We start from the raw sequence: 14,338 nt of genomic DNA, 5'->3' as shown, positions 1-14,338 counted from the left end.
GTAACCAGAGCACCAGTATCCTTCCGGAGGGGGCCTACATTCTCCTTGGACTTCCTTTTGTTCCCTACATACCTATAGAAGCTTTTCTTATTGCTTTTTATATCTCTTGCCAAATTCAATTCCTTCAGGGCTTTAGCCTTCCTCACCTGATCCCTGGTCACTCGTACAGCTTCTCTGTATTCCTCCCAGGCTATCTGTCTCTGCTTCCACCCTCTATAGGCTATCCTCTTCATTTTCAGTTGGTCCAGGAACTCCTTGCTCATCCACGCGGGCTTCCTGGTCTTTTTGCCCGACTTGTTCTTCATCGGGATGCACCTCTTCTGAGCTTGGAGGAGGTGCTCCTTGAATGTGGACCAACTTTCCTGGGCCCCTCGTCCCTCCAGGGCCGCCTCCCACAGCACTTTGCCCATCAGGTCCTTGAAGAGGCCAAAGTCTGCCTTCTTGAAGTCTAGGGCACAGAGCTTGCTGTATAGTTTCCTTGCTGCCCCGTTTCCTTGCTGCCCCGTGGATCTTGAACTCCACTGTGTCATGGTCACTGCAGCCAAGGCTGTCCTTAAGTTTCACATCGCCCACTAGTCCCTCCCTGTTGGTGAGCACAAGGTCGAGCATGGCACCCCTCCTTGTCGGCTCCTCTTTCACCTGCAGGAGGAAATTGTCGTCCACGCATTCCAGGAACTTCCTGGACTGCCTCTGCCCTGCCGTATTGTCTCTCCAACAGATGTCAGGGTGGTTGAAGTCCCCCATGAGGACCAGGGCTTGTGACCGCGAGGCTGCTCCTATCTGGCTATAAAGTGCCTCATCTGCTCTGTCCTCCTGGCCAGGTGGCCTGTAACAGACCCCTACCGTAACATCCCCTATCCATCCCCGTCCTCTAATCTTGATCCATAAGCTCTCTGTCAGCTCCTCCTCTGACCCCAGGCGAAGCTCCACGCACTCCAGCCGGTTGCTGACATAGAGAGCGACACCCCCTCCTCGTCTCCCCTTCCTGTCCTTTCTAAAAAGCTTATACCCCTCCATGTTGACACTCCAGTCATAGGAGTCGTCCCACCACGTCTCCGTGATGCCAATAAGGTCGTAGCCCTGCTCATGTGCACGCATCTCCAGCTCATCCTGTTTATTTCCCATGCTGCGTGCGTTGGTGTACATACACTTCAGCTGGGCCACCGACAAAGCTGACTCGCTGGCTGGAGCGACAGGGGTTCTCTTGGACGGCAGTGTAAGTTCGTTTGAACATACCTGCGATCCTTTCTCAGCCTCTGGACCCTCGGTGCTGGCACTGGTGCCATGCTGACAGCAGTATGAATCTGACTTCTTGGCTGGAGCGGCTGGAATTCCCTTCTTCTGTTCTACAGGTACTTAGATTACATTGCTTAGAATATTTCAATAGGCTCATCTAGAGCTATCCCAGATATTTCTATACTTCATAAAACCTATTATCCTTATATTACTTTAAGAATATTTAGAAAGAACCCGAGAGAGAATTGCCATGATGTTTTGTGAATAAAATGACATTTTGCTGCATACGATTTCCAGCACTTAAGCACAATTTGGATAACAAAAGTAACCTGAGTAAAATCTTCTGTCTTAAACAGCAGCTTCTCAGGTTTCTGTTTATAAATGGACACAAAAGTTATCTCCTGAGTGATATTTATGTTGCCTTTATGATTTTTGACTATCCTTTTTTTTTTTTGTCTTGCATTCACTTAGAATCAAGAGAATTTGAGCACACGCACTAAATTTGAAGTTATGTAGGAACATAACAACGTGCTTTGTGCAAGAAACCATCCTCTTCTTTATTGGTAGAATAATGGAGAGTGTCTTTCAGAAAAAAAAAAAAGTAGGTGCTTAGCACACTTTGAAAATCCAAGAACTTCATTTCAACATCTGAATTAGGACTCTAATTTAAAAACAAACAACAAAGCAACAACAACTGTATCAACCATACATAGCATGTTGCAGGTTGCAGAAATCGTTCTCCTGAATTATAGTAGTCAAAACACCTGTTGATCTTAGACTAGATTCTTTGGAACCACATATCTCAGCAGAATAAAATGAAGCTACTGTCATTCAGACAGACAACCTTAAGCGTCATTCAGTATGTGATAATTTAATAACTGGGGTAATTGTTATTTTTGGACTTATGATTTAAAAAAAAATTGCACAGCTTCTCACAGGAGTATTTTCTCCATTGCACTCAGCAAAGATAGTATAAAGTCAAAAATACCATGTAATTCTTGGTTTATCTTACCTCTAAATGAATGACTATATAAAAAATATTGGAAATATTATTCTATAAAAATGATCAGTACAAGATACAGCTTTAGGAATCAAGTTGTCTTTTCCAAGGCGGGAGTAGGATGGGTAGACTAGACAGCAGAGAAATAGTTAAAGATATGTTTTATTTTATATTTTTTAGATGGATTTATTAAAACAAACACTACACAGTGAGGTTCAAGGCAGTTGTGTGGAGTATTTGGATAAATATTGATGACAATTCAAGTTCCTATTCCATATTTCATATTCTATAAACAGAATATTTATACATGATGACCACTGGATCAGTATATGAACATTGGTGGTTAGTTCGCATAAAATGCTATCCCTGAAAATGAAAGATGTTGTACAATATGTAATAAAAAGTCCCTTTTTTTTTTTCTTAGTTGAATAAGAAATAAGAACAATTGAACAAGATACAAAGCAAGGGAAATACATACAAATTCATCGATGATTCAGAAAATGAATGAAAAATATAGATGAGCAATTAATTCCAGAATTAAAAAAAATAAGATCCATGGACATCACTGAACAAAAAAAATCAAAAACCTACAGAACAAAATAATCAGGGCTCTAGACAAAAGAAAATATTTACAATAAAAGTAAATCAGATATTTGGAAGAGGAAAAAAGTTTAATATTAACAAAATGTATTTTCAAACAACCTTAAAACTTCGTTTGCTTTATCTCTGTCCGAAAGCATGAAAAGGGTATTAGTTATTTTATATTCACAGACATCTCTTTGAGATGTGCATGGAATGAAATTCACAACATAATATTAGAAGAGAAGTGGCTGCACTGGGGAGGTCTACAGACAAGAACTTAGATCTTCCATAGACTATATTAGACATGGTATGGTAGTACAATGACTGAATATGCTTCTGAAGAATTTGTATTTCAAAGCAATAACAACAAAGATGTTCTGTTGGGTTTATGTGGTGGGATTTTGGTAGCAGGGAAGGGGCTACAGGGATAGCCCCTGTAAGGAGCCACTAGAAGCTTCCTTAGCTCCAAATTGGACCTGCCTCTGGCCAGGTCAGACACGTCTCTGACCAGAGCTGAGCTAATGAGCACCTCTGTGAAAACATATTTAAGAAAGGGACAAAGAAACCTGTGCCACTTGGGACATGCAGCAAAGAGAGAGGGCGAGCCAGGGGCCCGGTCCCTCACCTCCTGTGTGGGTGGCTGCATGCCCTGGGCAGCTGCCACTCAACCCGTGGCGGCCACAGCTGCATGACTCAGAGAGCTCCAAAGCACCCTGTTCCCAGGGTTCAGGGTTCAGCTGGACTGAGATTGCCCTGCTGGGACCACCGAGGTTCATTGGGCCAGCATGACTGCAGAGGAGAGAGGACTGAGATCTGAAAGAAACAACTCTGCAGACACCAAGTCAGTGGAGACGGAGCGGAAGGAGGACCCCATGCCAGAGCAGGTGGCTGCACCCTTAAGAAACTGTGACTCCATGGGAAAAGCATGTGCTGGAGCAGTCTGATGGGTAAAGATTGCATCCTGAGGGAAGGACTTATGTCAGAGAAGTTCATGGAACTCTGGGAAGAGACCCCTGGCTGGAGCAGGGGAAGACGGTAAGGAGTCCTCTCCTTGAGGAGGAGAAACAATGTGTGACGAACTGACCCCAACTCCCATTCCCCATTCCCCTGCGCTGCTTAGAGAGTAGGTAGATCTGAGAAGAAGGAAGGGGTGGGGCAAAGAGGTTTTGATGATCCAGGGGCTGGAGCACCTCTGCTATGAAGACAGGCTGAGAGAGTTGGGGCTGTTCAGACTGGAGAAGAGAAAGCTGCGGGGTGATCTTATTGCAGCCTTGTAGTACTTAAAGGGGGCCTACAGGAAAGCTGGAGGGGACTTGTTACAAGGATATATAGTGATAATATAGTGATAAAGCAATGGCTTTAAACTGAAAGAGGGCAGATTTAGATTAGATATAAGGAAGAAGTTCTTCACTCTGAGTGGTGAGGCCCTGGAACAGGTTGCCCAGAGAAGTTGTGGATGCCCCATCCCTGAAAGTGTTCAAGGCCAGATTGGATGAGGCTTTGAGCAACCTGGCGTGGTGGAGGGTGTCCCTGCCCATGGCAGGGGGGTTGGAACTAGATGATCTTTGAGGTTCCCTCCAACCCTAACCATTCTATGGTTTCTATGATTCTATGATCTGCCTTTGTTTCTCTCTGAATGTGTAATGAATTGATCTGTCCTCCAACTGAGCCCATTTTGCCCGGGGCCATGGTCAGTGGGTGCTCCCTCCCTGTTCTTATCTTGACCCTCAGTCCTTTTGTTACATTTTTCTCCTCTCTATCCCACTGAGGGTACGGGTGGGGAGGGTGGCGGATGGGGGGCACTGAGAGAGCACCAGCAGGAGGCAGATTAGTTGCCACCTGGGGCTAAACTGCAAAGGCAGGTGTCTCATCCAGGAGTAAATTTTCAGGGTTATCCAGCACCTAGCAATGCAATGATGCCTCATGGAATATTTATTGCATTTTTTCCCTATATTATGCAAATAGGACATTAGCCCCATGGAGCCACTTGAGGAAAAGCAACAATATTGATCAAGCACTCAAGCATCATACTGCTCAGTGTCATTTCTTTTTTTTCAGAGATAAAGAAAAGAAGTATCATAGTTTAAGATCTGCAGTTTCCTTTAACAGGAATATTTTCACTATATTTTTTGCAAATATTTATTCCATTTTTTTTGCTTCTTCCTGTGATTAGTATCAGGATTTTTTGCATAAATATTTGAAAGATCAACTAGCAAAATTGTGTTTTCCTTAGTGGCATTGAAAAAAAAAAAAAAAGATAAAAAAGATCTTGTTTAGACAGGATATTTCACTGATGAGAAGTAACTGTCAGAGGGAAATATGAAGACCTTTGTAATGATTTAATATAGACTTTTGCACATTGTGTTGGAAAATGATTAAAGTTTAGTAATTGACTGATAGTTCTATAGATTGCTTGTAAAATATGAAGTAAAATAAGACTTAGTCCTTTCAGTTTGTAATGGTAAACTGTAATAAAACCAGGAACAAAAATGAATCAAATTCTTATGTTTACTTAAAATACTGTCAGAAAGAAATTATAAATTATATCACAAAAATCAGCCACAGAAAACTTCTAAATATTAATTTAAGGCTTCTAAGAAATAGATATAATTAAACAATGAAGAATTAGCTGTTTGTTTTGTGTTTTTTTTAAGAAAGATGAAGAGATTTTGTTCTTATTCTTTACTTCCACACTTAGCAGTAACTCAATCAAATTCTGTAGAAGCAACCTGCAATGGAACAAGATGAGTACTGCAAAAATTGCTGGTATATATGGTATGACTTCATATCAGTGGTGTAACTCACTGCTTTGAAGCTTGAATGGAATGCAAAAGACAGTAAGCACTGCATAAACAGAGGAAGAAACTTCTAATGTTCAAGCATCTTATAGGACACAAAAAAATTATTTAAAATAACTCCCCTGCAAAATGAGAGATGAATGATATGAAGATGTTGGCCTGTAGATGACATATTTTAATTTTATGTATATATATACCATATATATGTATGTTACACAAATGTGTGAAAATATATGTCTATCTGATCCCATATTGCTTTCTTGCAGAAAATTTTCAAGTCACTGTGACTGTAGCTGAAAGATGCAAGAGAGGACCAGGCACTTGGAAAAGAAAATGAGAAAGTATTAAAGGAAAAGAAGCAAGAGGGAAAACAAAGCTCAAAATCCATAATGTTAAGAATTAAAGGGGCTCTTCAAATACTAAAGTATTAGAAAAAATGCAGTTAAGGAGCTAAGGGGTCTTTCTTATGCTAGCACAAGTAAAGGTATAACCAAAATTTAAGGAGGGCTATGGTCTTCGATCTAATCAACTATTAGAATATCAATGAACACCGTATCAGAAGATAGTCCTAATCCTTTAAACTTCATTAAGAAAGGATTAATTGTTAACATTCTATAGTTCTAACATTTTTACTCTCAAAGACCACTTTGCATTGTGAAATATATTTTACTACATAAATGATAAAATACAACATAGAAACTGGAAAGATTTTCAGTGTAATCAAAGATGAAATGTTCAATTTATTTAAGATGAGATGACTTTTTAAAAATTTTTCTTTTACCAAACATTGTTCTTAAACTCTTTTTAGTTTTCATAAAAAATTAAAATCAATTTTGAAAGAATCAATTTTTTTAAAAGAAGAAAATTTTAAGTAAGGAAGATAATAAATCTCTTTAATGAAGAGTCAAACTTTTTCGTTTAGAAATAAAATTTTACTTATTTAATTTTGATATGTTAGGTAAATAAAGAAACATTTCTATCCTAAGATAGTCATTTCATTGAACAAACTGTGCCAAAATGATCAGGGGGAAAGAAAGAGCGATTTATGTGGCACGACTGTCAGCCAAAACTGTCAGTTTTAAAGTAAAGGTTCAATGTTCCTACATTATAGTTATCTATTCGAGAATAGAGTTCTTAATTAAAGAAGCTGAGCCTTTTGTAGCAGATTCTTAGGAAGCAATTCTGACTGTTCAAGTTTCACATCCTATTGATAATGTCTTAATAAAAATCTAACAGTCCATGAGCCAAGAAGGTTATTTTTTAAGATAATAAGAAAATAAAGAAAAGCATGTGACTAATACCAGCTATCAATGTGTTAGTATCTTTATTATTATTTATAGATGCATAACTAGCACTTCTAATAATAATGACATAACTTTTATTCCATGATTAGTGAACAATGTCTCCAAAGACTGTCAGGAAGACTTCGGAATGATCTTATACTAGGAGACAGTTCTTCATGACCAGTAATTTTGTACAAGCATTAGCAGGTGACGAAACTTTGAAAATGCCCTTCTTGAGGAGCTGGAATACCAGAGGAAGTGGGATGAGCCCCAGGGTGTGTAGAAGGCTGACAAACTCTGATATGTCTCTGTGTTTCACAGAGTTAGGTTTTATTTTCCAATTCATGAAGAAATCACTTTGATTCACCGGATTACTGTAACTCTCTTCATTACTGTTGTATCCAAAACTTAAAATGTGTTGTCTTTCTCTTTAATTTCATTTATGGAAATGATTCTTACCAAAACTCGTCTTAATTTAGGAAGCTTAATAAAATAGTCTGAGAATTGATTTGTTTTTCGTCACTTAAAGATGGTACATTAAATCTAATGATTTGCATCCATTAGTTTGAAAAAAATTTACCTTCTGAAGATTGTGAACATGACTTTACTTTCAATCACAGTCTTGCCTGAACATTTTCCAAGTCGGTGCTGTATTCTGTAGGATTTCAGGTGTTTTGGTTTGACTTATCTTCTTGTTAATCATTGTGTTGTCTGTATTTCTCTGGTTTTAGATGCTCATAGCTATTTCATAGAATTACATAATGGCTGAGCTTAAAATAAACTTCTGGATGTCATTTCGTTCAACTTTCCTGCTCAAGCAGAGTCACACATAGACAGTTGCCCAAGACCTTGTCCAGATGGCTTTTGAGTATCATCTCCAACTATGGAGACCCTACAACCTGTCTTTCAAGTGCTGTCACCCTCACAGTGAAAAAGTGTTTCTCAATGTTCGGATGGAACTTCCTGTGCTTCAGTTCATGCCTATTGCCTCTACACATTTTGAAAGATATGCATAAATAACATTAACGGACAGTGAAGGAAAATACTTGCAAGAGAGAGCAAGGAGGCAGAAATAATATAGGTTTAATCTCTTTGACTTTGGGAATATCTCTGCAAACTAGCTATCTGGTTCTCTTAAACTATTTGAAAGATGCATATGAATTTCAGCACAAGACCTAAAGAACTGTATAAGGTTCCAGTGAAATACAGGTGAAAACACCTAAAACTGATGATGTGTACAGGTTTGCATATTCTTCTGCATGCTACTAATCGTAACAGCCAAAGGAACAGCAAGAAAAAAAACCACTTAATATTCAAGGGGGATATTAATAGTGAATTATTAAAGTGTATATTCATGAAATAGGCCAGTTTTGCAAGAATTTAAATTACATGTCAATGAGTCAGACTCCTGCAATTGACTGTTCAGTGGCCTTAGGAGTGTGTGCAGAACTGCTTCTCTATGTTGCCTTACTAAGCAGCATTTTACACAGAGGTAGTGTGATCCTGGCCTTTGGGTTTATTTAATGTCATTAAAATTCAGTGTGCCAGAATGTTTTCTAACATAGTTTTCCTGACCAGTGTAGGGAAGATAAGGAAATCTCATTTTAGACTGTTTGACTGTGTTTACCCTGTTCACACAACATCTTGTACAGTCATATTTAAGTTCTCCAAGGTGCCAGAGATGTTTGATATGAAACCAAATACCAATTATTGCAATATCTAAAAGGTTCTTTGATGAACTATCCCCAATAACTCCTTCCAGAATCACCTTGTTCGGGTACGGAGAAGAGAACACACCATGTGCTTGCACTGTCACAACACTCATCGTTCTGCTCCAGTGGTGATGAGTCGTTGAAGCATCCACAAGCAATTGTGAATACATAAAATGTCTTATTTAAAAAATTATCAAAATATCAGATTTCAAGCTGCTACTAAATCTCTTCTGCTCCTAGGTAATGATATCTGCTGTGAAAAAAAAATTACTGTCTCTATTTGTAAAGGATCAGTTCAATCCAATTAGCTAGTAATGCAGTGATGGTAATTGTCATAATGATTTTAAAGAGCTGTTGAAAACATCTCTGACTTTGAATCCAAACCAAGTAAGTCCTGATATTTCACTTGTTTTGAAAATGTTTCATTTTGCAAATGAATTTGTTTCATAAAATACGGAAACAATATAAACACTGTTTCTAATTAAATAAAACAGGATGAAAAAACATTAGAACCAGAGGTAATCACATACAGAGGGCTATGACAGTATAAAAATGCGTTATGTGTAATAGCCATAAAACCTCCAAAAAATTCAGAGGTCAAAAAATAGTACAAACCTGAACTTCTTGTCTACAAACTCTGAATTACATGCATATCACTATGTGTGAGACTGTTTCTGTCGAGAGGTGTCATTGATAAGCACATTATTTGAAGATGGAGTTACATCACTATCCACAGCATATCATATAAAGTGGATATTTTTCTGCATCTTCCCAGACTAAATTTTTGTGCACTTTCCCCCTCATTCTCTTTTTCATTATTATTTAACTATTTAAAGTCAATTGTTTTTCTTAATTTGCCACTTAATCTTTAGCACATTTACACAGTGGTAGTCTGCCACAGAGTTTGCGAGGAACAGAATTTTGCTGAAGAATCGCTTGATTCTTCAAAGATATCAGTGATGATCTTTAAATAATAACTCATAGAGTATTGGGAATGCAAATGCCAGAGTAAGAAACAAAGTGGAAGATGCATCACTGTTTTCTACTTGTGTTGTGGTTTTAGGCTGATCCAGCAACTAAAACTCACACAGTCTCTCCTTCTCCAGTAAAGTAGAGAGGAGAGAAAAAAAAAACAAAAGGACTGAGGTTTGAGACAAGAACAGAGGGAGCACCCACCAACCATGGTCCTGGGTAAAACAGACAGGGCTTTCTCAAAGCAAAACAGTTTATTAATGATTACTTAGAAGGACAAAGGGAAACAAAAAACGATTACTCGAGAGGACAGAAAGAAACAAAACCAGATCTTAAAACCGACACCTTCCCCCCCCCCGCCTTCCTTTTCCTCCCGGCTCTACCTCCTCCCCCCAGCAGCACAGGGGGCAGGGACTGGGGGAGTGCAGGTCAGTTCATTCCGTGCTGTTACTGCTGCTTCTTTCTTAAAGGAGAAGGAGTCCTTACACCCTTTTGCCCTGCTCCAATGGATCCCCTACCCACGAGGAAAAAATCCACAAACTTCTCCAGCGTGAGTCCAGCCCACTGGAAACAATCCTTCCCCACAGATTGCTCCGGTGTGGGCTTTACCACAGTCTCGGGTACTTAGGGAGCTGTAGCCACTCGCTCCAGCGTGGGTCATCACGCAGACTCCAGATGCCTCTCTGCCTTGTCGTGCACCCCAACACGACCATCCTCAGGCTCAGGCATCTTCTCCCCACGGGCTGCGAGTGGGTCTCTGCTCCACCGAGGCCGTCCTGGTTGCAGGGGGGCCGCCTGCTATCTCACCATCAGCCGCAGGGGAAACTCGGCTCCGGCACACCTCCTCCCGCTCCATCCTCACTGACCTGCTGTCGATGCGGCTGTTTCTCTCAGATCTCAGTCCTCTCCGGGTGAACTCACTCCTCTGTGGGCGGCATCAGCCCGACGCAGGCAGCTGCCCGGCCGGGAGCCAGGGAGCGGGGACAGTGCCCTCCTCCCTTCTCTCCTCAATCCTGGGCAAAGCACCTTTTCCGGTTCCTTTGTCCTGACTTAAATAGGGCAATTCGCAGAGGTGCCCTATTGGCTCAACCCCAAGGGGGATGGCAGTCTGATCTGGTGGCCAGAACTAAGCCTAACCCGGTTCCAAAACCAGGGAGGTCGCAGGGAGCAAAACCCCTCTCCTGCCACCAGAACCACCCCCCCCTCCACATCAAACCATGACAACTTGTCATATTATTTTTAAGATTTAACTAGGAAGTAATGCATAAGTCATGCATTAACCATTGAAATAAATTTCAGTCCACCCACAGTAATTATTTTCACTGTTAAAGCCTTAAGATGTTTAAGGCTTGTTTAATCTTTAGACCTGTGAATCACATAGGCAGTGAAAGAATATGAACAGGCACTAACACCTTTAAGTGTGAATTTATCAAAAAGTTGCCCAAAGTAGTACATGACAAATCGAGATAAATGGTGCTTCACACAATCCATTCAAGCTAACTGATTACCATCCCATGCTTGGAACAGATCCAAACTTCATAAAGAGTTTAAATTTTGTTGTTTCTGTTATTCTTCTAAGTGACAGTAGTATCTCTGGACGTTGTTTACAATTAAAACGCTGAGTGATGACCCCTGATTTTCACCAGTGTAAGCCTGTATTTAAAGGTAAATGGTTTTAGACATGAAGCATAGAATGCTCTCAAAATGCTGAACTGTGAGAAACTGTTGTCCAAATTCTGCAGTTCTGCTTTTCTAACATCAACTTTGAGAAATCAAAATAAATTTAACTAAAGTGGTGTGAGTAGGGATGGTGTAGCATAAGGCTAACTTGAACTTCCTCTCTTCCCCTGTTTTCATACATCTTAATCACAACTGGGAGACTACACCTCTGCTTTCCTTCATAGTGCTGGGATCATAGCCTTACTATGTGGAAAGTTGCTACTGTACTAATGGGTTATTAAAAAAAAAATAAATCTGAGAGTCACTGTAGAATTAAAACAAAACTATTTACAGCAATGAAGCACGAAAAGAATAATACTATGGGAGAAAAATTTACACCACGTAACTGCAGATATCTAGTGTAGTGACTCAGAAGAACATATGCTGAAGGTTCATATCCATTTTTCTACTGGTTAATGTGGAACTGGAGCTCTTAAATTCTGGGCCTTCCAAGGTGACTTCTTCCATGATCCGTTCGATAGATGTGTCTGGAGAATTGGTTACTGTATATTTTGTTTACCTAAGTTATGATGATCTTGATATACATAATTCTTTGATTTTTTTGAAGTGCTTTGCTATGTTGCAGGAGGGATGTTTGGTCCATGCCCACTTTTTCTATCCTATCAATTAAAGATCCGATTTCCAGTGTCTTTCTACTGCATTATCCTTTAGTCTCAAACCCATGATCTCTGCTTCCAACATGCACTCTGTCACAGCTTTGCTTTCTGTCTTTAGCCTGGTAGCAGGAGTCTCAACTTTTCCCTGAATTCCTGTCACTGGGCAACAGTCCACCTTCTAAGCAAGTTTGTTCTGGATAATCTGGAAGAGTCTTGTCATTTCTAAGGCAGCCAGATGTAATAAAAGCTCAGTGGGAGCAAGAAACCACTGCCCTGTGCAGAAGAAAATGATTGAAGATCGCTGAATAGGCAGCACTTGCCTCAATGTCAGGCAGAAGCTCCCAGACCCTCAGCCACAGAGGAAAGTTGTGGTTTTTTTTGTGAGAGTGTGTGTGTGCGCTTGGGTAAAAAAACAACAACCAGAAAACAAACCCTCAGAAATGTATATCTAGGTGTAATAATAACTTAGGTATCTGTTCGAAGAACACAAAATACAAGATGCTTTCTTATTTATATAATACCCTCAATGGTAGAGTGATAGCATAGTTTACTGTCCAAGAACACCATCTAACAAGATTACTTCTGTCACAGGAAACTAAAATCTTTTAAAAGACAACATAACTTGTCTCTTTCAGTATTTTCTACCACAGTGTCAGAGGTGGTTTGCAGCTTGTAGTATAGAGATTTTATGACCCCTTTCAAATTTAAGATTTATCATCAGTTGCCTAAGAGCATTAAGAAGAGGACACTGTGACCAAGCAGTCTCCACCAGTTCTGTTCTTACGCAGTGTAATGTAGCTGACATCTCCTGTAGCGGACAGGTCTAGATTAATTTTCTTCATTCTGAAATGCATAATTTAATGTTTCTTCACAAAATATGGTACTTTTAGCCTAATTAAATCCCAAACAGACTAAATAAAATGGAGGATAGTTCCAACAAATGTAAAAGTAGTTTTCATCTTCACTTTCCTGTAAAATATGTTATGCCAGATGTTTCAGCTTCTAATAAGGCAATTTAAATATCAATTCATGCTCTGAATGCCCACAGTTCAGTGTTATATCAGTCATACATGGCATCAGCTTGAACAGCTAAAGACAAAAAGTACTGAACAACACAAGAACTGTGTAAAATTGTAAGACGCAAATAAACTAGTCTAAATCATGCTAAGAATTAAATAGTCATTTTCAGTCAACTCTGCAGTTATCTTGCAGACAGGACTATGACTTCTTTGTTAAACTATTTTTAAAAATAAATTCACGCAGAATGTTTTCGGTTTCTAGTTACTTGGGGCTTTGTTTTTATTTTACCTTCTTTCACCTCTTCTTCCTTTTGAATACCTAGAATCTCAACCCTCTTTTGCTTCTTTGCAATTTCTATCTACATACTTTGTCTCCCTAAACCTACAAATGTCCCACTGGTGGTACATCCCACTCCAGAAAGTATACTGATGCTCAATAGCACTGCTCAGCGCTATTCCATTTGCTCTACTGCTACAGTTTTTATTCTTTTTCTTCTATGCTTTGCACAGTCCTGGCGAGATCAAGAAAATGACAAGTCAGGAAACAGTTACTTAGAGTAAATAAAAGAGCAGCAATAAAAGCATTCTTTGATGGACTGAGTCCAGTGAAACTAGGTTTTAGTCAATTATTGGTCTTTTCTTCGTTGACAACCCCATGAACAACAATAAGAACAAAAGCACTACCTTTGATGGCATGGAATTTTAATGTATAGCTGCAATGGGCAAGTGTTATTAGATGATATGAAGAATTTGTTTTAGAGAAAGGCTAGATGTTTATCAGGATTTGTATTGATCAAAAGAGCTTTTTAATTTTAGATTATTCTCCTAGTCTGGTGGTAATAAAGACAGAAGGAAACCTGAAGATGATGTAAATTCTAGCTATTCTTGGTGTTAATTTTGGAGACTCAAAACATTTTGTATTACTGTACTCCTTAGGATTAAAAAAAATAAAATAAAAAATTCTTGCTTTTGTAAAAATTTCCTTTGGAATTAGAGAAAGTAACTCTTCTTGTATTTAATTAAATTTTGAAAAATATCAGTGCATTCTAATTGGTATTTCAGACATATAAATTTATTGGTCTGTTTGGGAATTTTTTGGGCAGTTGTTTTGTCCAAAGGACAGCTATGCTTGCTTAACCTGGTTGAGGCAGTGGATATATGGTTAGACCTCTACAATTGATATTGTTCTTTAGTCAAAAGTGGAATTTTAACATCCAGGTTGGTGAAATTAAGATTAAAATTCAGTTATGAAAGCAATTTTGAAATTCAGGTTTTCAAAAAGGAACAATGTGTGAAATAGAAGCCAGCCTATAATTAACATATGGAATGCTTATATACATGTGTTTTGGGATATTATGCATTTTTAAATGAGTGTATAATCAGATTAATAGAAATTTTGA

The sequence above is a fragment of the Tauraco erythrolophus genome, chromosome 3 (assembly GCF_009769465.1).
Source record: "Tauraco erythrolophus isolate bTauEry1 chromosome 3, bTauEry1.pri, whole genome shotgun sequence".
In the NCBI taxonomy this organism is placed as follows: domain Eukaryota; kingdom Metazoa; phylum Chordata; class Aves; order Musophagiformes; family Musophagidae; genus Tauraco; species Tauraco erythrolophus.
Note: the sequence above shows the minus strand (reverse complement) of the source record.